We start from the raw sequence: 10,567 nt of genomic DNA on the forward strand, positions 1-10,567 counted from the left end.
TGAGTACTCAATGCCACATTAATGAATAAATACTTTCTTTATATCTACATATACACACATGTGTGTATGTATATCCATGTCTATATCTGTGCTTATGTTTAACAGTGTAAGCAAGCAATGTCTAGCTGCATCCCTTAATGCGAGATATGTAGTAACTATGTGATTCAATAAACAGACATCAGTACAATAAGTACTGGACTGATAATGGTTGCCTAAAAACACTTGAGAATAGTGCTTTGGCATGGTTGTAGTTCAGTGAGTGAAACCGGTATAAGAAGCGAAATAGAGAACAAGTTTGATGATGGGAATGATGATAACTGTATAAAAAAATATATCCATTTTATTTTTATCACATATTTTGCTATTTTTATTCCTTTGATTCTTCTGATATAGTAATGAAAGCTTCTCAGTTTGGTAAACAGAAACCCACATTCTCTCTCTCAAGAGGATCGTTAGAATTGGAGAAAAATAGTGTCTGAGTTAGAATAATAATTGAATAGAGGAGTGACCAGAGGGAGGGATGGGTGTGTGTGTGGGTATGTCAATGAAAGAGAAAAGAGACTGTGGATATGAAATAAAACAGCATAAAGCCCCCTCCCCCCTCCAAAAAAAAGAAGTAAAAATCATTGACTTTTATCAGATCACACCCACATATGTTGGAAGGCAGGCATGTATTCATATGTGGGTGAGTACTTCATATATATATATATATATATGTATATATTGATACACAAATGTAGAAATATATATAGTAGGATATAAAGATGTGTGTGTGTGTGTGTGTATAATATACACACATATATTGATACAGTCATGTAGATAAACATATGAGTATATATATATGCATGTATGTGTGTGTGTATACACACACACACATCTTTTTGTAATTACCAGTTTCAGCCAGAAGCAAAGGCCTTGCTGGAGCACTGCCTTTTAGCATGTTTGGGTTCCCTTTCTGCACTATTTTTGGTGAAGTAGCAAATTGGATAGAGCTGCTCTTCTTTGTGCCTCCTGCTGTGATGTGGGTTCATTGGGTATCTCAGATAAGAATTTGTCCAAATGCTCTTTGAAGATTGCCACATCTACACTTCACAAATCTTTAGTAGGATGTTGAAAAGCTGTGGTCTCTTGAAAGTCAAGCTGTTACAGTATTGGGTCCTTATTGTAGATGGAGAAAACAGTGGCTGACATAGCTTTCAATTCCAAAGTTGGTAGCTAGACCTTCCAGAATCTTCCATATGTATATCACTCATATCTTTCATGCCTCCTCTCTAGGGAGCAGAGCTTCAATTCCTTTAGTCTCTCCATGTAGCGCATCTGTTTCACCAAGCCAGTCTTCTCTGTGTAGTGGCACAGGATTGCCTCAAGTTCCACTACAATTTTGATGATCTGTGGTGCCACAGTTGGGAGCAATAATCCAAATGACAGAAAAGAGAAGTGGGTCACATGAGAAATGGTTCCTCATTACACTTTCTGAAGAACGTCCCATGGGCTGCAGTTTGCCCAGGACTCCTCTAAGGTTTCTATCATAATTGTCTCTGAGAAAAATTACAATAGTGGTTTTCAAATTCACCAAAACTACTCCTAACAAACCTATGCATCCTTTGCTCATTATGGTTCTTTTAAGGTGGCAAGCTGGCAGAAACGTTAGCCTGCAGGGCAAAATGCTTAGCTGTATTTCATCTGTCTTTACATGCTGAGTTCAAATTCCGCTGAGGTCGACTTTGCCTTTCATCCTTTCAGGTTCGATAAATTAAGTACCAGTTGCATACTGGGGTCAATCTAATTGACTGCTTCCCCACCCCAAAAATTTTGGGCCTTGTGCCTAGAGTAGAAAAGATTATGGTTCTTTTAGTGGTCCCTCATCTGTCCTTTTGTATTTTATTCTGTATGCTGAGTTTAAACCTATGGCAATCATTGCTGTTGTTCTTTACTTGGCTGATTACTTCTCTTTTTACCCTCATTGTACTTGTTTTACTCATTAGACTGCAGATATGCTGGGGCACTCTTTTAAAGAATTTTTGATCAAATGGATCAACTCCAATACTGTTTTTTTTTTTTAAAACCTGGTACTTATTCTATCAATCCCTTTCTCTCTAGGGAGTAGAGCCTCGGTTCCTTTAGTCTCTGTCAGTAGCTCATTTCTTTCACCATGTCAACCATTTTTGTGTAGTGGTGCAGGATTGTCCCAAATTCTGCCACAAGTTTGATGCTCTGTGGTGTCACAGTTGGGAGCAGTAATCCATGTGACTGAAAATAATAATAATTTTTTTTTATGTCACTGAGGAGGAGACAGTTAATTAGACTAATGCTAATATATAATTAGTACTTATTTTTCAGCTCTATAGAGACGGAAGACAAAGATAACACTAGTACGATATATAAACTTAGAATTCCTCTCCTTCAACATCTTTTCTTACTTCCAAAGAGAGCAATTTTACAATGTAGAAAATATTGAGCACTCACTACTGGCAAATCTATTTTTACATTGGTCTTAAATACAGACATGTGCAGCAGCTTCACTAAATATATGACATGAAAAACAAATGTTAAATGAGGATAATGATGAAGATTTGGCTTATCCTTAATTTGTAAATCCTCATTAATTTGAGAATTATATCATCATTAATTTGTGAATTGTAGATCGTTTGCAAAGTTCCTACAACAAGATGTGGCTCTATAGGTGGAATTTTGTGATTCAAAGTGGCACCAGTTGTACATTTGGTCTTCTAAAATTATATCCAATCAAAATTTTTTTTTTTTGAAAGTAAAATGCTATCAGCCGAGAAAGTCTGCACTTTAGCAATTATCTGTTCGTTATTTATTCTTTCTAGAAAATGAACTTCAAATGCAAATAAAAGAGAATAATGTCTGGCTTTTATCTCTTCTGCTTCTGTTTTTCATATCGTCCAGGCCACATTACTTTAGAACAGAACTCTTTCATTACAAGCTTTCAAATGTAGCATCTTAATTCTATCTCTGACTGAACAATTCCAAATCATATAAAGTTTTGTGTGCTGCTACCCATGATAATTAAAGTCTTTGTTTAAAAGCATTTCTATGGTCTGTCATGTTACTTCTAAGATAACAAAAAAAAAATCGATGAATTCAAAACCACAATTATATATACAATTTCAGAAACTCAACTAAGAAGGTAGAGGAGCAACAACACAAGTAAATACTGATATTTGTTTGATTACTGGCTATATTTCTCATATTGGATGCCAAGCATCTTGAGTGCTAAGACAATCTTTTATTTCAACCCTCTTCAAAGGTCATCAGATGGTGAGAGAGAGAGAGAGAGAGAGAGAGAGTGAGAGAGAGTGAGAGAAAGAGGGAAAAAAAGAGAGGGGAGAGAGAGAGAGTGCATATGTATATATATATATATATAATGTTGATAAAAATAGAAATAAGAAAATGCTTTGAGAAATTTATCACAGAGAAAAGAAAGAATATATTTTATATTTTTAACTAAGGAAGCAGCTAGTGGTTTCAATTGCTTGAAAAAGATGAACAAGTCATTCTGACATAAAAGAAAAAATAATAAACTGAAATAAATTGATATAAATTAAATTAATTTAATCTTTTATAATATCAGTTCTAGAAATTCACATATTTTTTTCATAAAGATCAAATGGTGCTATATTCCATATACATTTCTCTGTCTATCTACATACATATGCATATATACACACACACACACATATATATATATATACATACATACACACACATACATACATGCTTCCAGGGCTGCTAGGCTGAGGGGTAGTGGTAGTGGAGATGAGCTTTAACTACTTAAGAAATGCATCTCATGACATGCATCTCAAATGGCCTCTGACAACCAAGGTCCAATTCTTGACCTTCTTGTGAGGCTTAGCATATAAGCATGATGTAGGACTCAACCTGGAACCAAGGAGTTGGCAAGCAAACTTTTTACCACATAGCCACTCCCGTATCTGATATATATATGTGCTTATGTGTGTGTGAGTGTAAGCATTTAATCCATAATTGGTAGCTCAACAACATATATTCGGTTGAACCAAAGGCAAAGCAGGATATATATTTTGTTGGATTAATGATTATAAATTAAATATATTTTCATTTATCTCCAGAGTTATCTTTGAGTACTTTATGTTATGTGGTCAGTCATAGCTTCTTTTTGAACATGTCACCTCCAGGAAAATATATACATGTGTGTGTGTGTGTGTGTGTCTGTTTATCTGTCTACATGTATACATACATATGTATACAAATACATGAACAAACACACACGTATATATGTATGTATTGTAATGTTGTATGTGTGTGCATATATATATACATATATATGTATATACATACACACACACACACATATATATATATATATATATATATATATATATATATATATATATATATATACATATATATATATAAGTGAAAAAGGTAAATGTTTAGCATCACTCGAAAAAACATATATGTATACATATATACACACAAACATATATACAATGCATGTATGAAGTATGTATGTATATATATATACACATACACAGATGCTTACATACATATATATATACATACATACATGCATATATATATATATATATATATATATATATATATATATATATATATATACCACACACACATATATATCTAGAGAGAGAGAGAGAATAATCATAAAACTAGGAGTAGCTCAAAGAATGATTTCAAGACAATAATAAATTACATGAATGCAAGGAAGGAAAGCATAAAATATACATTATACAAAGATGAATCTTGAATGGGAAGAGAAAACAATACTCAAAAAAAGAAACACAAAAAAAAAAAACCAACCAAAAATGACGTTTCAGAAGTCAGCCAGTCATAGGAAATGAACTGCAAGAAGAAGGCAAAAAAAGAATAATAATAATAATAATAATAATAACAATGAAAAACAAGAGAAACAAAAGAAGAAAAAGAAAAGAAAGGAAAACTACTGCTTCTGAGATCTGTATTGATTATAAGTCTGTCATTTTGAAAACTAGGGTGGAGGTAAGAACTGTAAAGATGGGCATTTTTTAAGAACGACTAGCATGGCATAGAGGACAATGTGTGAAGTATCAATAGTCATATGTATATAATACATACATACATATATATATATATATATATATATATACACACACACATATATGTATATATGTATGTATATATATATATATATGCATGTATGTATATATATATATATATATATATATATATATATATATATATATATATATATATATATGTGTGTGTGTGTGTGTGTGTGTGTGTGTGTGTCTATTGATTCATCATGTTGAACTGTTAATCCCTACACATTTTTTTCTCTCTTTATTTTTTTTTTATTCCTAAACCTTTCTGTTGAAGAGCATAGGCTTGAAATGTCAAAGATTTTTCTATTCTTCTTGAGCTTCAAACTAATACACCTGTTTGTTGTTCTCTCATTTGTCTTCGTCTTTTGTTTTCTGTAAATTTGAACTATATATATATATATATTTGTGTGTGTGTGTGCTGGAAGGCACATGGATCAATGGTTAGAGCATAATCACAAGGTAGTGAGTTTGATTTCCAGACTGGGCTGTGTGTTGTGTTCTTGAGCAAGATACTTTATTTCATGCTGTAGAAATGAGCTGTGACGTCACTGGTGCCAAGCTGGATCGGTCTTTGCCTTTCCCTTAGACAACATCAGAGGCATGTGGAGGGGAGGCTGGTGTGCATGGGCGACTGTTGGTCTTCCATAAACAACCTTGCCCAGGATTGTGCTTAGGAGGGAAACTTTCTAGGTGCAATCTCATGGTCATTCATGACTGAAAAGGGTCTTTTAACTCTGTGTGTGTGTGTGTCTGCGTGTGTGTGTGTATGTATTTGTATGCGTAAAAGTTGAAATGCATGTAGGAGTACTTGGATGCATGTGTATATGCGTGTTTATCTTTTATGTTTTGTTTGTTTCAGTCATTTGACTGTGGCCATGCAGGGGCAACACCTTGAAGGTTTTTGTCGAACCAATTTTTCCCCTGCACATTTTAGTTTTTTTTTTTTTTTTGTTGCTCTTGTTAAAAATCCAATACTTATTTTATTGGTCTCTTTTGCTGAAATCATTAAGTTATGTGGATGTGAACAAACCAACAACGGTCATCAATGGTGGGAAGGACATACACAAGCGCAAAAATACACACATCCATAAATGACAGGCTTCCACACAGTTTCCACCTACTAGATTCACTCTCAAGGTATTGGTCAGCCCATGCAGTAGTAGAAGACAATTGCTCAAGGTGACACACAGTGGGATTGAAAGTGGAACCATGTAGTTGGAAAGTGTGCTTCTTAAAATTATATGTAAGTGTGTGTGTGTGTGTGTTAGTTTTATGTGCTAGTGTATTAAGGGCGTGTATATGTGAGTGTGAGTTTAGGGCATTTAGAGTATGAGTGTGTATTTTGATGCAGCCATGGACATAATGTGTATTTATTTCTGAAGTATGGTTGTATACAAGTGGCAGTTACATGGCTGTGGTCATTAGATATGTGTGTATACGTATGGGTATTGTTATTGTTAGGATCTGTGTGTGTGTGTATGATTCGTGTATGTATAGTCAGACGTGTGAATATCTAAATGTGTGTGTACATATGGGTTTGATGTGCACGTGTGTATGCATGTGTATTGCTTTATTTTGTATGCTAGCATTTTAGTGTACTGTAAATCCTCGAGTATAGTCCGCCCTTGAGTATAATACGCAGGGGATTTTTAGGGGGCTGTACCTCTGAAAAATTTAAACCTTGTGTATAATACGCACCCTTTCTCTAACTGGAGTCAAGGAGGTCTATATAACGTCCTTGGTTTGTAAACGTATATACGGTAACATCCTTTATTATTATTGTGTATATAACATAATGCAAATGTGTAGCTTTTTTGTGCACTTTGTTTGCAGAAAATAAAGAAATAACAGTAATAACATCAGTGAAAAATAAATATTAAGTAAATTGCTTTTACATATTTATCACTTAGAAAATTTTGCTTAGAAAATATTTTTCATTTTTAACCTTGTATATGGTACACACTAGAAATTTTGACCTTTAAATTTTGGGAAAAAGTGCGGATTATACTCGAGGATTTACAGTATATATGAATGGGTTATATACGTGTTTGATGTGTGTGTGTGTGTATGCGTGGATACTATTTGTGTGTGCATGGTGGGTGTATGTTGCATATGTAGGCAGTGTGTAGATGTGTGTGTGTTATGGAATTGTGTTGTCTTAAGTTTGTGGGGTTTTTTTTTTTTGTTTAGAAGAGATGTTAAAGAAACTGAGGCTGAGAATTGAGACCATAAAGTGTGAATATCCCGAGAGTAAAAATAGATTCCTGTTCCTACAGAAGATGAGAGTTTGGGGAACAAGGCCGAAAACAAAATTGCTGTGTGGTATGTTCTACTGAACAAAAATAGAGGTGCGACAGGTAACCGGATTTTGAGTCAGATATCACTAAATGTTACATAATTCGATCTGTAAGTCTTCATCTAGCTTGTTTGCTGTATGTAGATTTGCATAAGCAACACTTTGATTAGTATATCAAACTTTTTAGTTACACCTAAAAGAATCACTGATGTTGAAGTTGTTGGCTCCAGTGTGGGCAGTGGTTTCAGTGAGGAAAAAGCATGTGTGACAACATGAGTGAGACCAGAGGAGAAATTCTGGATGACTGCATGGAATAGGGGAAGAGATATGAACTAAAAGATGCAAGAAACACACTTGAAGACAAGAAGGTATGTGTGTTTGTGTATGTGCGCATGTATATGAATGCGTATATGTATGTACACGCACACACACGTATTGACTTCAAAGTTTCACCGAAGCTGAGTCTAGGTTCTCAAACTGTATGGTGATAACAGGAGGTAGTTGAATATGTATGGCCATATTCAGTATGTTGAACGGGGAAAGGATGACAAAAGGAAAGAATCTATATAATGATCTGCTTGTTCGTTCATCCGTTATATATTAATTAGTGAGAGAGGTAGAGGTTGAGTGAGTGAGAGGTAGAGTAAGAGAGAGAGAGAGGGGGAGGAGTGAAGAAAGAAGAGAAGTAGAGAAAGGTGATTAATATCAATACACTTAGGCCAAATGCATCAGTCATGTGATCAGCTGAAGATAGAGGCGAAGAACGAGGGAGGTGTTAATGACGTGCAGTGGGGTGGGGAAGGAATACTTATTATATGGTTAAGAAGTTAGCAGAAGAGAAAGGTAGAGAGAGAGAGAGGGAGGCAGATAGCAGTGGTGATGATAATGGTGGTGGTGGGTGGTTTACTGATGTTGAAAAGTATTCTTTTTATTGAACTAATTTTTTTATAGCTCCCACAGCATATGCCTAAGTGCAATTATTTATCGTCTGCTTGCTTAAAAGAATAATATTTGGGTCCAGACGGACTATATGTAATCTGAACACCCCCCGCCTTTTTAAAATTACTTTTTTTTACAGAATCCCACGTTTTAGGCTATGGAGATTCCGATTCTGAAAAAATTTTTTCAAAAATCTCAAATTCAAAATTTCGGTCCCCACCCTCCATATTTTTTTACGCATTTCAAAAAAAAAAAAAATTCCGGAAAATATTTTAAAATGAGGAAATAGGGGGGTGGGGGAATCGAAATTCGGGATCAATAGGCCTCAATGTGATTCGTACAAGCGCCAGTTTCAGGGTCGACGAAATTCGTTGAGTGGTTAACCGTTTTGTGTATGTAACCCAGCTGTTGTAGATTCCTATAGCTGGCCCATTTGTCCGTATGTACTATAGTACCCGGTAACCACCGAGCGGAGCTTTGTCTCGAAGCATCTTCCCCGAACACACTTCTCGACAAAACTCATACCACTGGACCGCAGTTTTATTATCTACTCCGGTATATAAAGCCGCAATAGATATAGGTGCCTCGAACACGAAATGGAAGACAATGTGAAATATTTTCTGTAAGGACAACTTTGACTTTTCCATAAAAGTCTTTGTCCTTTGTGAGATTTGGCTCTTGTTTCTAGCATGTAAATAGCCTGCTGGGGGTAGGGGGGTTTAATTGAAATTTTTCAAACAATTTTTTTTTCAGAATCATAATCTCCGTATTTTTTACGCATTTCAAAAAAAAAAAAAATTCCGGAAAATATTTTAAAATGAGGAAATGGGGGGGGGGGGGGCGAAATTTTGAATTTGAGATTTTTGAAAATTTTTTTTCAGAATCGGAATCTCCATAGCCTAAAACATGGGATTTCATAAAAAAATAATTTAAAAAAGGGGGGAAAAGTTCAGATTACATATACTCCATCTGGACCGAATGCACATATATAGTGCATGGATCAGAGAATACATAATAAAAAGAGGAAAAAGTCAACACCGACGGAAACATGAGGAAATGAATGTAGACGAACGTCAAGAATATTTGAAGAAAGCTAAACTATGAATGCTATAAAAATGCAAATCATCCTTTCTTTGTTAAATAGGTCCTCTTAATTTTTTCCATTCTGTGGGATTTCCACAGGTCCTACTTGTAATTATGAATTCGATATTAAAGTTCAATGAATTGTATGTGCGTGTAAGTATTATGTGAGTTATATACATGTATGACGATATGGATGAAATGATGTAGAGTGGTATATTACCATGCTTTCTGCGGTACTACTAAAGCAGCACGGTCCCGAACGCGCAGTCGCGCGTCCGCGCTAGCTAGTCTTGAGTGGTCGATCCTAACCCTAACCCTATCCCTAAACCTAACCCTGTCTCTAACCCTAACCCTAACCCTAACCCTATCCCTAAACCTAACCCTGTCTCTAACCCTAACCCTAACCCGCGTGTGCAAATGAATACGTGTTTAGGGTTCGGGACCGTGCTGCTTTAGTAGTACCGCTTTCTGCTTTAGGTTGCGAAGGGTCAAGAAATACTCAGGTTCCACTTTCAACTCTGGATTTTAAAATGCTCAGCAGTCAAGTCTCGTAGTTAATGTCATGCGTAATGTATCTTCATGTCAACTTTCAGCTTATATTTTCGTATTAGCTTAACCACTGTAGATATTTTTCTCACTTTTGTACAATTCTGTAAAGAATTATTGTATTGTCAACTACAGTTTTTCTGTCGATTTTTTTCTTTTGTCTGTATTGATGTGTTGCAACAGGCCCTTGTAGATGCATCGTCAACTAATGTGACAGTTTGATTCATGAAGTTTACGCCCCCCACCTTCTTAAGGTTATCTCTACAAATATTCTACAGAAATTATTGCCAGCACTGATTTTTGCTACGATGTTTCGTATCCGTGACGTCAGATGTAAACAAACAATGCGATCAAAGATGTAAAAAGTGCAATGAGCGTATATGCCATATTTCAGGAGTTTTTGCCCCTTCATCATCAGTGCCCATCTAACCCCCTTAAATCATCCACGAATACATTGCTTAAATAGCCACTAAATATAGCAATGTAGCGTTAATGGATATACCAATTTTACGTTTTAAACATGACCTCCATGTTTGCATTATAATTTATGTATCACATTGTTTTTTGTACGTACTTTGTGGTTTGGTACTAATGAGGT

General features: G+C 35.2%; 1 long non-coding RNA gene across 2 annotated transcripts in view; it reads right to left on the reverse strand.

Annotated features, from left to right (window-relative positions):
• Positions 1 to 10,239, reverse strand: part of LOC149134363 (uncharacterized) — a 28,994-nt gene extending 18,755 nt beyond the window's left edge. Inside the window, exons 1-3 of one of the 2 annotated variants that reach the window (XR_016242762.1) lie at positions 9,644 to 10,239; positions 4,825 to 4,866; positions 1,769 to 2,250 (exon numbers count right to left, since the gene is read on the reverse strand). This is a non-coding gene — a long non-coding RNA (uncharacterized LOC149134363). Of the gene's footprint in view, positions 1 to 1,768; positions 2,251 to 4,824; positions 4,867 to 9,643 lie in introns of those variants that run through there. The other variant, XR_016242761.1, reaches the window with a different exon arrangement.
• Positions 10,240 to 10,567: the final 328 nt, after the last annotated feature.

Source organism: Octopus bimaculoides, chromosome 8, assembly GCF_046866305.1.
Source record: "Octopus bimaculoides isolate indiv1 chromosome 8, ASM4686630v1, whole genome shotgun sequence".
NCBI lineage: Eukaryota > Metazoa > Mollusca > Cephalopoda > Octopoda > Octopodidae > Octopus > Octopus bimaculoides.